The sequence below is a fragment of the Martes martes genome, assembly GCF_963455335.1.
Source record: "Martes martes genome assembly, chromosome: 9".
NCBI classification, from domain to species: domain Eukaryota; kingdom Metazoa; phylum Chordata; class Mammalia; order Carnivora; family Mustelidae; genus Martes; species Martes martes.
Genome location: NC_137896.1, coordinates 86,694,284 through 86,703,467, shown reverse-complemented (window position 1 = coordinate 86,703,467; position 9,184 = coordinate 86,694,284). Strand labels below are relative to the sequence as shown.

Below are 9,184 nucleotides of genomic sequence, written 5' to 3'. Positions count from 1 at the left end.
AATGTTCCATATATGTTTTATTTTGTTTTTGATAAATGGATACAAACGATCACCAAGTAGGACGCTGAGCATCCAGTGGGCACGTTTTTGAGTTCCTCCCCAGAGACTGGTCCAGTACATTTTAGTCTTTCCAAACTCTTAAGACCATTCCTTAGGACAAAGGGTAAGAAAAAGAAATAAAAAGTGTCCAGACTAAAAGGAAGAAGTAAAACTATCTCTATTCACAGATGATGTGATTTTGAATATTAAAAAATCTTAAGAAATCCACTAAAAAATAGTATTAGAACTATTAAACTAGGTCAGCAAGATTGCAGGATACAAGATCAAAATGCAAAAAATCAATTGTATTTCTACCCACTTGCAATGAATAATCCAAAAGCCAAATTAAGAAAACAAATCAGGGACAGAATAGCCAATGGCCTGCAGAGCAACATGCCTAGGTTTCATTGTGACTACTGCAACACGTACTTCACCCATGACTCTCCATCTGTGAGAAAGATAACTGTAGTGGTAGGAAACACAAAAAGAATGTGAAAGACTGCTATCAGAAATGGATGGAAGAGCAGGCTCAGAGCCTGATCAATAAAACAACCACTGCACTTCAGCAAGGATAGATACCTCCTACGGCATTCCTTGTTCCTCCTCCTCCAGGGGCAATGATCCCACCTCCCCACCAGTCTCCAGATCCTCATTGCCTTGGTATGATGCCAACACCCCATATCGGGGGCCCTCCCATGATGCCAGTGATGGGCCCTCCTCCTCCTGGGATGATGCCACTGGGACCTGCTCCTGGAATGAGGCCACCTATAGAAGGTCACATGCCAATGATGCCTCACCCCCAGTGGATGAGACTTCTTGCTTGTCCCATGATGGTGCCCAATCAGCCAGGAATGACTAGACCAGACAGATAAAGAGAGAGGGAACCTCTTTATATCCATTTTATATTACTTGTGCTTCACCAAGAGATCATGGTCCTGTGACTCTGGGTGTTTTCTAACAGGATAACCAGGAAGACTTGCTCCCCCTTCTTATCAAAGAGAGAATAGTTTTTGCAGGAGAGTAGTGGGACCAAAAAAAAAAAAAAAAGCAATTTTCATTTCTATTGTGAAATGTGAAATTAAAATTGTCATCTGTTTTAGTTAACAAAAAAAAAAGAAAAGAAAAAAGAAAAGAAATTTAAAAAATGAAAGTGCATTCACAATAGTATCAAAAATAATAAAATACTTAGGAATAAACTTAATAAAAGAAATGCAAAATTTATACTCTATTCTAAAAACCACAAAATAGTCTTTTTCTTTTAAGATTTTTATTTATTTGTTTATTTGAGAGAGCGACAGTGAGAAAGAGCATGAGAGGGGAGAAGGTCAGAGGGAGAAGCAGACTCCCCGTGGAGCTGGGAGCCCAATGCCGGACTCGGTCCCACGACTCCAGGATCATGACCTGAGCCGAAGGCAGTTGCTTAACCAACTGAGCCACCCAGGTACCCCAAAACTACAAAATAGTCTTGAAAGAAATTAAGGAATCTAAATGAATGGAAAAACATCCATGTTCATGGATCAGTAGACTTAACATTGGTAAGATGGCAAAACTCCCCAAACTGATTTACAAATTCAACAAAAAACCTATCAGCATTCAGCTGGCTTCTGTATAGAAATGGATCAGTTAAGTGTAAAATTCATATGGAGGGGCGCCTGGGTGGCTCAGTGGGTTAAAGCCTCTGCCTTCGGCTCGGGTCATGATCCCAGGGTCTTGGGATCGAGCCCCGCATCGGGCTCTCTGCTCAGCGGGGAGCCTGCTTCCTCCTCTCTCTCTGCCTGCCTCTCTGCCTACTTGTGATCTTTGTCTGTCAAATAAATAAAATCTTTAAAAAAAAAATTCATATGGAGTTGCAAGGGACCAAAATAGTCAAAACAATCCTGAAAAAGAATAAAGTAAGGTTCACACTTCCCAATTTCAATATTTACTACGAAACAACAGTAAGCAAGACAGTGTGTTACGGCACAAAGGTAGACATATAAACCAATGGAGTAAAAATAAGAGTCCATAAATAAACCCATACATATATGGTCAAAAAGAACAACAAGGGTGCCCAAAGCATTCGATGGGGAAGAACACTCTTCAACAAATGACGCTGGACAGCCACTTGCAAAAGAACAAAGTGGGAGCCTTATCCCATACCATATGCAAAAATTAGCTCAAAACTGGTCATTAAGGAAATGCAAATCAGAATTACAATGAGATACCATTTCATAACCAAAAGGAGATCTACTACAATACTTTTTTTAAATAATAACAAGTTTTTAAAAAAATAATAACAAGTTTTTGTGAGGATGTAGAGAAATTGAAATTCTTTTGCATTGCTGGTGAGGATATAAAATGATAGAGCCACTGTGGAAAATAGTTTGGTGGTTCCTACCTAGGAACTAAGTAGAATCTGCCTAGAGATAAACCTAGAATTAGCAGGTGACCCAGCAGTTCCACTCCTGGGTATATACTCAAGAGAACTGAAAACATATGTCCACATGGAAACTTTGACATGGATGTTTAGAGCAGTATTTATAATTGCCAAAGGGTAGAAATGACCCGAATGTCCGTAAACCGATGAATGTGCAAAGGAAAAGCAACAGAATCATACAACGGAATATTATTCAACCATAAAAAGGAATGAAATATTGGCAAACGCTACAATATGGATGAATCTTGAAAACGTTATGCCAAGTGAAAGCCAGTCATAAAAGACCATATATTACAGGATTCCATTCATATGAAAGTCCAGAATGGGGAAATCTGTAACAGCAGAAAGTACATGGTTGTTTAGGCCTGAGGTGGGGCGGGAAGTTGGGGGTGGGAGGGTTGCTGAAGGGCACAGGGTTTCTTTTTGAAGCGATAGATGTTCTCAAATGGACTTTGGTGATGGTTGTACAAATCTGTGTGTATCCTAAGACCAGTGAATTGTACACCTTAAATGGGTAAATTGTATGATATGGGAATTATATCTCTTTCAAGCCGTTTTTTTTTTTTTTTAAATGAAACTCTGTTCCTGCCCCTCACTTCCATACACCCACACAAAGCCATGCTGTCTCCAGATCTATGCCTGGAACTTTTTAAAAGTGGGTCAGCTCATTCCCTGACTTTAAGAAACTGATCCTTATTTGAGACTTCTGGGCCCTTTTGACAGTTTGAGATAATTGGCTATTTACGCACAAGGGCAAAGGAGTGCTTGGATAATTACTAAAGCCACAGTCCCGAATCATAGGAGTTTAGAGTTTGGAAAAACACATCAACCAACCCAACAGCCAGGTTTCCATGAAAGGAGGCCTCAGCTCCTGATAACTCTCAAGTGCGTTCCTAACTCACTCCACCCTTCTCCAGCTCCTCCTTTCCCCTTTTGGCAAATTTCCCTCTCCCTCTCCACTTCTCCCACCCCAACAAACTCTTGACTGAGGAAAAGCAAGAACATTCCTGCCATCCCCTTTCCAACCAAACTCAACCGCCTCCAGCCCCCAGCTCACAGGCTCACTCCTAAAGGCCAACTGAACTCTCTGATCTGAGTTAAAAGCTTTGTGTTGTGTGAGCTAACAAGCTGGGGGTGGGGGGTGCCTTTTTCCTCTAGCTTGGATTACCTAGTTTCCAAGTGGGCCAACTCTGGGAGAAACCCTCCCAATCAATGCCTTCAGTTGAGATCTAAAGTCCATGCCTCTTACTCCAGAGGAATAAGAAACAGACCAGAGGAAAAACATGTTGCAACACAATTATTGCATTATTTCTTTATAACCAAGGTCTCCAGGTGAGGGGGTGGGGGGTGGGGGATGAAAGGTTTTCAGACTTAATGAATAAATGCCTTGTAGTCCACTTGGCTTTTCTTTAAAGAACTCTGGATACATCACAAATGCTCTCTCAGTCCTCTATATGCCACCCCCTCATCAAGGAGGGAGCAGGAGAAATAAAACCCATTTCACAGACCCAGAAATGAAGGCAGTAAGTATCCTGACAACTTTACTGATCCCCAAACACGTTCTTAGGCTACAAATTTCACCCTCAAATCTATTCTCCACCTTTCTTCATATGTTCCTCCTAGATTCCCACTACTTGCTTTTCCAGGCCAAACCCCCTTCTTCCACGAGGTCCCTACCAGAAGGCATGCTGATCCTTGCCTTTCTGGAACATGCAAACTGAAGTCACTAATTATAGAGTTATATTGTACTGCATGCTCTAGTCTTTTTCATAGGGATGGAGTGCCCCAGCAGAGTGGTGCCCTACCAGAGATTAAATTTGGGGTAGGGGGGATTGTTTGTTTGTTCCTTCATTTTCTTTTTCATAAAGGGAGATTTCTCTGCTTCTTCAAGGCATTGGCCATGAGGAGGTAGAAGAGCCTAGAAAATTTTTATAGAAAAGAAACAAATATATAAGATTTTTAAGACATGAAAAAGGAAGAACATCTGTTGAGCGAAAACAAACTGAACAGAAACCCAATTGAATGGAAATGGAAAGAAAATAACCAATATAGTGTTGGGATGGTTGGTTGGTTATTTATAAAATAAATCAATTTAGATCCATACCTTATACCATATATCAAGATCAATTCCAGGATGATTAAAAAGCTAAATGGAAAAAAATCAAATCAGAGCTGGTGTGATGGTTAGTTTCACGTGTCTACTTGACTGGGGCACAGGATGTCCAGATATTTAGTCAAACATCATTCTGGTTGTTTCCGTGAGGATGTTTTTCGATGAGATTTGCATTTAAATTGATAGAGTGAGTAAAGCAGATTGCCCTTCATAACGTATCTGGGCCCCAGAAAATGACTTCTTAAATGTTCCGGTATCAAGAAAGGAAAATGAGGGAGGCCTGGGTGGCTCAGCTGGTTAAACATCTGCCTTCGGCTCAGGTCATGATTCCAGGGTCCTGGGATCAGTCCTGTTTGGGGCTCCCAGCTCCGCAAAGAGCCTGGTTCTCCCTCTCCCTCTGCCTGCTGCTTCCCCTGCTTGTGCTCTCTCTCTTTGTCAAATAAATAAATAAAATCTTTTAAAAGATGGGGGGAGGAGAGAAGAAGAAAGAAAGGAAACAAAAATGAGGCTCATTTTGATCATAGGATAAAGTACTAAATGCCTCAGAGCCCCTCCATGATTTGACCCTGCAAACCCCACCCCCTCACTCCGGGGTTCCTCACAGACTCCAGCACTAGCCAGGCGGAGCTCCTCTCTGCCCATCCCAGTGCCAAGCTCTCCCCTATCTCCCCACCTTCATCAGTTCTTCTCTGTCCCTGGAACCATCTCTCCACCCCCAGCTCCTAATTGTTCAAAATGGACCAGAAATAAAGACCCACTGCTACTTCTGTGGTAGAATGCAGAGAAAGTTTAAGCAGTGGTTCTTAGAAAACAGAACTTTGCCTGACTTCTACACATCTTTCGGCTCTCGGCCACTGTGAAGCTTTCTCTGTCCTCTCTCCCTTACCGTTCAGAGCACCTTCTTTGAGGTATCACCCAGCAACTTCTCCTCATGCAAGGAAAGGAGCTCCTCCTACTGCACCTGGCGTTTCCTGGGGGAAGTTGCCTAGGCTCTTGTCTTCCTCTCAGTTATGAATACCATGTGAGAGCCATGGAGGATGGTGGGGAAAGGCTGGGTCAGGTAGAAGGAACCGCCTCACAGACAGCTCAGTAGCTATTTGTAAATTCATTCCAGCATTTCCCCATTATTGGTATCTGTGTAGTTCCTTTCATTCCCCCTTTAAACCAATTGCAGCATCTTTCTGGGTCTTTCTGGGTCCCTCATTCATTCACGATTGAAATAAACCCTCTGACATGCTCATTTTACTTTTATAAGAGAGTCATAATTTTCCCTCTGAAAATCATCCAATAACTACCTACAAGATAGAATGTCAGTCAGCCACTAAAAATTATGTTTACAGGGGTGCCTGGGTGGCTCAGTTGGTTAAGCGACTGCCTTCAGCTCAGGTCATGATCCTGGAGTCCTGGGATCGAGTCCCACATCGGGCTCCCAGTTCCACGGGGAGTCTGCTTCTCCCTCTGTCCTTCTCCTCACTCATGCTCTCTCTCACTATCTCTCTCTCTCAAATAAATAAATAAAAATAAAATATTTTTAAAAATTATGTTTACAGAGTTCTTGCTTGGCTTGAATGATAAGAAAGCTGTTAAAGAAATAATGTCAGGGGAAGAGAACAGGATACAAGAGTGAAAAATACAATGTGATTCAACTACATCAAAAATGTAAAGGAAATCAAATGCAAAGAAATAAGACAAGATAGAAATAGGAATTGCCTGAGGGTGGGGGGGATTGTTCCTGCCTCTTTATCTTTTCTGCACTGGGCACATTTTTATGGTGAACCAGAACTGCTTTTAAAATGAATCACACACGCGCATGCGCGCGCGCGCACACACACACACACACACACACACACACACACACAGAGTCCTTGAAGAGGAAAAAATAAAACATATTCTGTACTCAAAGCAAGACCTGAGACACTGAGAAACAGGTAGAGCCGGGATTAGGAAACAAACAGCACCTGCAAGACAGTAATGACCCAGTGCTCCGCAGAGGGGATAGAGCTGGCTCTTGGCCAAGAACCTGAAGGGCCTTTTGCATTTCATGGGTATTTTTTATTTTTCTTTTTTACAATGGAAGTATGCATGGCTCCGTGTTTGCTCCTAAGAAAACAACTTCTAGACTAATCAGTGTAAAATAAATAAAGATTTAAATTTAAATTATATGTATGGCCTGGAAAAACACCTACCCACCCTTTAATCTCCACCAAGATGCTCATTAGGCAGGTTAGTGAATGCTTATTACCTGTCCCTCTCAGAGATAGTACCAGGGCCTTTTTTCTTTCTTTTTTTTTTTTTTTTTCCATCGGGAGACCTACCAGAACCACATTCTGGACCCTTCCAGAATTACATAAACCAGAAAAACATTCCAAAACTTCACGCTTCGCAGATGTCAGTCACTGGTGCAAAAAGACACCTGCCACGTAAAGATGGAAGCTTCATGCTCAAATAAGGCAATGTGTTTGTTGATACCCATTTTTATATCTTCCTTTATGATAACATTATCTGTGTAGGTTTGTCAGGAGCTTTTCTTAGGCCAAAGCTCAGCTTCCTCCCGCTTCCCCACTTACCCTAGGTCTGGTTGGCTCACAGTTGTTACCACCCGGAGAGAGAAGAAGAGAAGGCAGTGGTAATGGTGAGCCTGTGGAGTTCCCTGGTAGCTCAAGCCCTCCATTTGCCCCAAGTCCCCTGCCTCTGGGAAGGGAGAGGTGGGTCAGCAATGAAAGCCAATGTCATTGTCCGTTTGCGGACAATGAAAGTATTCCCTCCTCACTCTTGCCTGAATAAAAATTAATTCACAGAGCGATGGCAAGGACTCGAGAAAGGGAGTGCTGTAAGGAGGCTTGGAGAGCAAGGGATTTGCAAGAATGGAGAGCACAGGGCACTGCACCCTGGTTGCTGAGGGAAAGGGTTCTTCCTGGCCACTTCTCATTTGGGGCTACCCTTAAGATATTCATGTTTATTATTTGTACCACATGCTATGGACTAAACTGTGTCCCCCCCAAAATTCATATGTTGAAGCCCTCACCCCCTGGGTGACTATATGTGGAGATGGGTCCTTTAGGATATAATGCAGATTGAATGAGGTCATATGAGTGGGGCCCTGATTCTACAGGATTGGTGTTCTTGTAGGAAAAGACACTGGAGAATGCACTTCCTCTCTCCTTGTAGTACTCAGAGAGAAGACCTTGTGAGAACAAAGCAGCCATCCCCAGCTGGGAAGAAAGGCCTCATCAGAAACCCACCGTGCGGGGCACCTGAGTGGCTCAGTGGGTTAAGCCTCTGGGGATTGAACCCCACATCGGGCTCTCTGCTCAGCGGGGAGCCTGCTTCCCCCTCTCTCTCTGCCTGTCTCTCTGACTACTTGTGATCTCTCTCTCTCTCCCTCTCTCTCTGTACCAAATAAATAAATAAAATCTTAAAAAAAAAAAAAGAAAGAAAGAAAGAAACACACCGTGCTAGACCTTGGTCTTGGAATTCTCAACCACCAGAGCAGGGGGAAAATTAATTTCTGTTGTTGAAGTCACAGCCTCTGTGGCATTTTGTTATGGCACCCAGAGTAGACTAAGACCATCACCAGCTCTCATGTTCTTGAAGAGCCTGTAACTTTTTCTTAAAAAATTGTACATCTATCCTTATTTCTTTTAAAAACATTATATGGGTTCCTTAAAGAGAAAGAGTTTTGAATTATTTTATTTTATAAAATCAAATAAACTAAGACACTTTACTGAGCACTTGCTATGTGCCAGATACATTATGCCAAGCTCTGCAGACATAAAGATAAAACAGACACAGCCTTTGGCCCAGGGGACTTAACCATCTGGTGCTAGGATGACCTGTTTTCTTAAACAGGAGCTAATGCTTGAGCTGGGTCCTAGGCTGACCCAGCCAAAGTCTGGGGAGCTACGGCTCAGTGAAGTGAGCCTTGATTTAGAACAGTTTGGGAACTCAGTTCCTGAGAATTAAGGTTCTAACAAAGTCACCGCAGCACTGTGAGCCTCCATTGGCAGGTTTGGGAGATGTGGAGCCCAGGAACAGAGGAGAGGGCAATCTGTGGCCATCAAAGATTTTGAAAACCTTTCTGCTTCTTACACATTCATTGGCTCTGTGCAGGTGAGCAGGCCCAACCACACCAAACCCCACAACCTCTCAGCCACGCAGCACCTTCCCCCAGGCTTCCTCCCTTCAGCCCATCTCAAGAAACCAGCTATGCCCAGAAGCACACACATTGGGGATTTTTAAAACTAGTTTGCATTTCAAGATGAAGTTAAGCTGCCTTCCTCTATTGACTTTCTATTTACCTCTTCCACTGGCTAGCACCAAGCTGTTGAAGCCCTCTGGACGATAAGCCTCTTCTGGAAACAAGAAAGGTTATTGGTCTAGCCTAAAAGAGTGGTCCTTCTTGTAGCTTCCTGGAGAAGTGCCACCCGGGATTGGCTCCGGCGCTTCTTTCTGCCCCCTCCTTGGGCTGAGGGGACTGTAGGGTGGGATCAAGCAGCCTCCGAGGAAGCAGGGGATGGGACCCCGGGGCCCCTGTAGCTAGAAGTGGAAGAACTGGGGTCATGTTTGTGGAGGGAAGACCGTTGTCTTGGTCTCTACCACTTTTAACTGAAAATAAA

At 43.2% G+C, this 9,184-nt stretch overlaps 1 pseudogene across 1 annotated transcript; it reads left to right on the top strand.

Moving 5' to 3' along the window:
• The first annotated feature begins 432 nt into the window (after positions 1-432).
• Positions 433-911, top strand: LOC308349639 (U1 small nuclear ribonucleoprotein C-like; annotated as a pseudogene). Its single transcript has one exon. The product of its transcript is annotated as a U1 small nuclear ribonucleoprotein C-like (transcript).
• Positions 912-9,184: the final 8,273 nt, after the last annotated feature.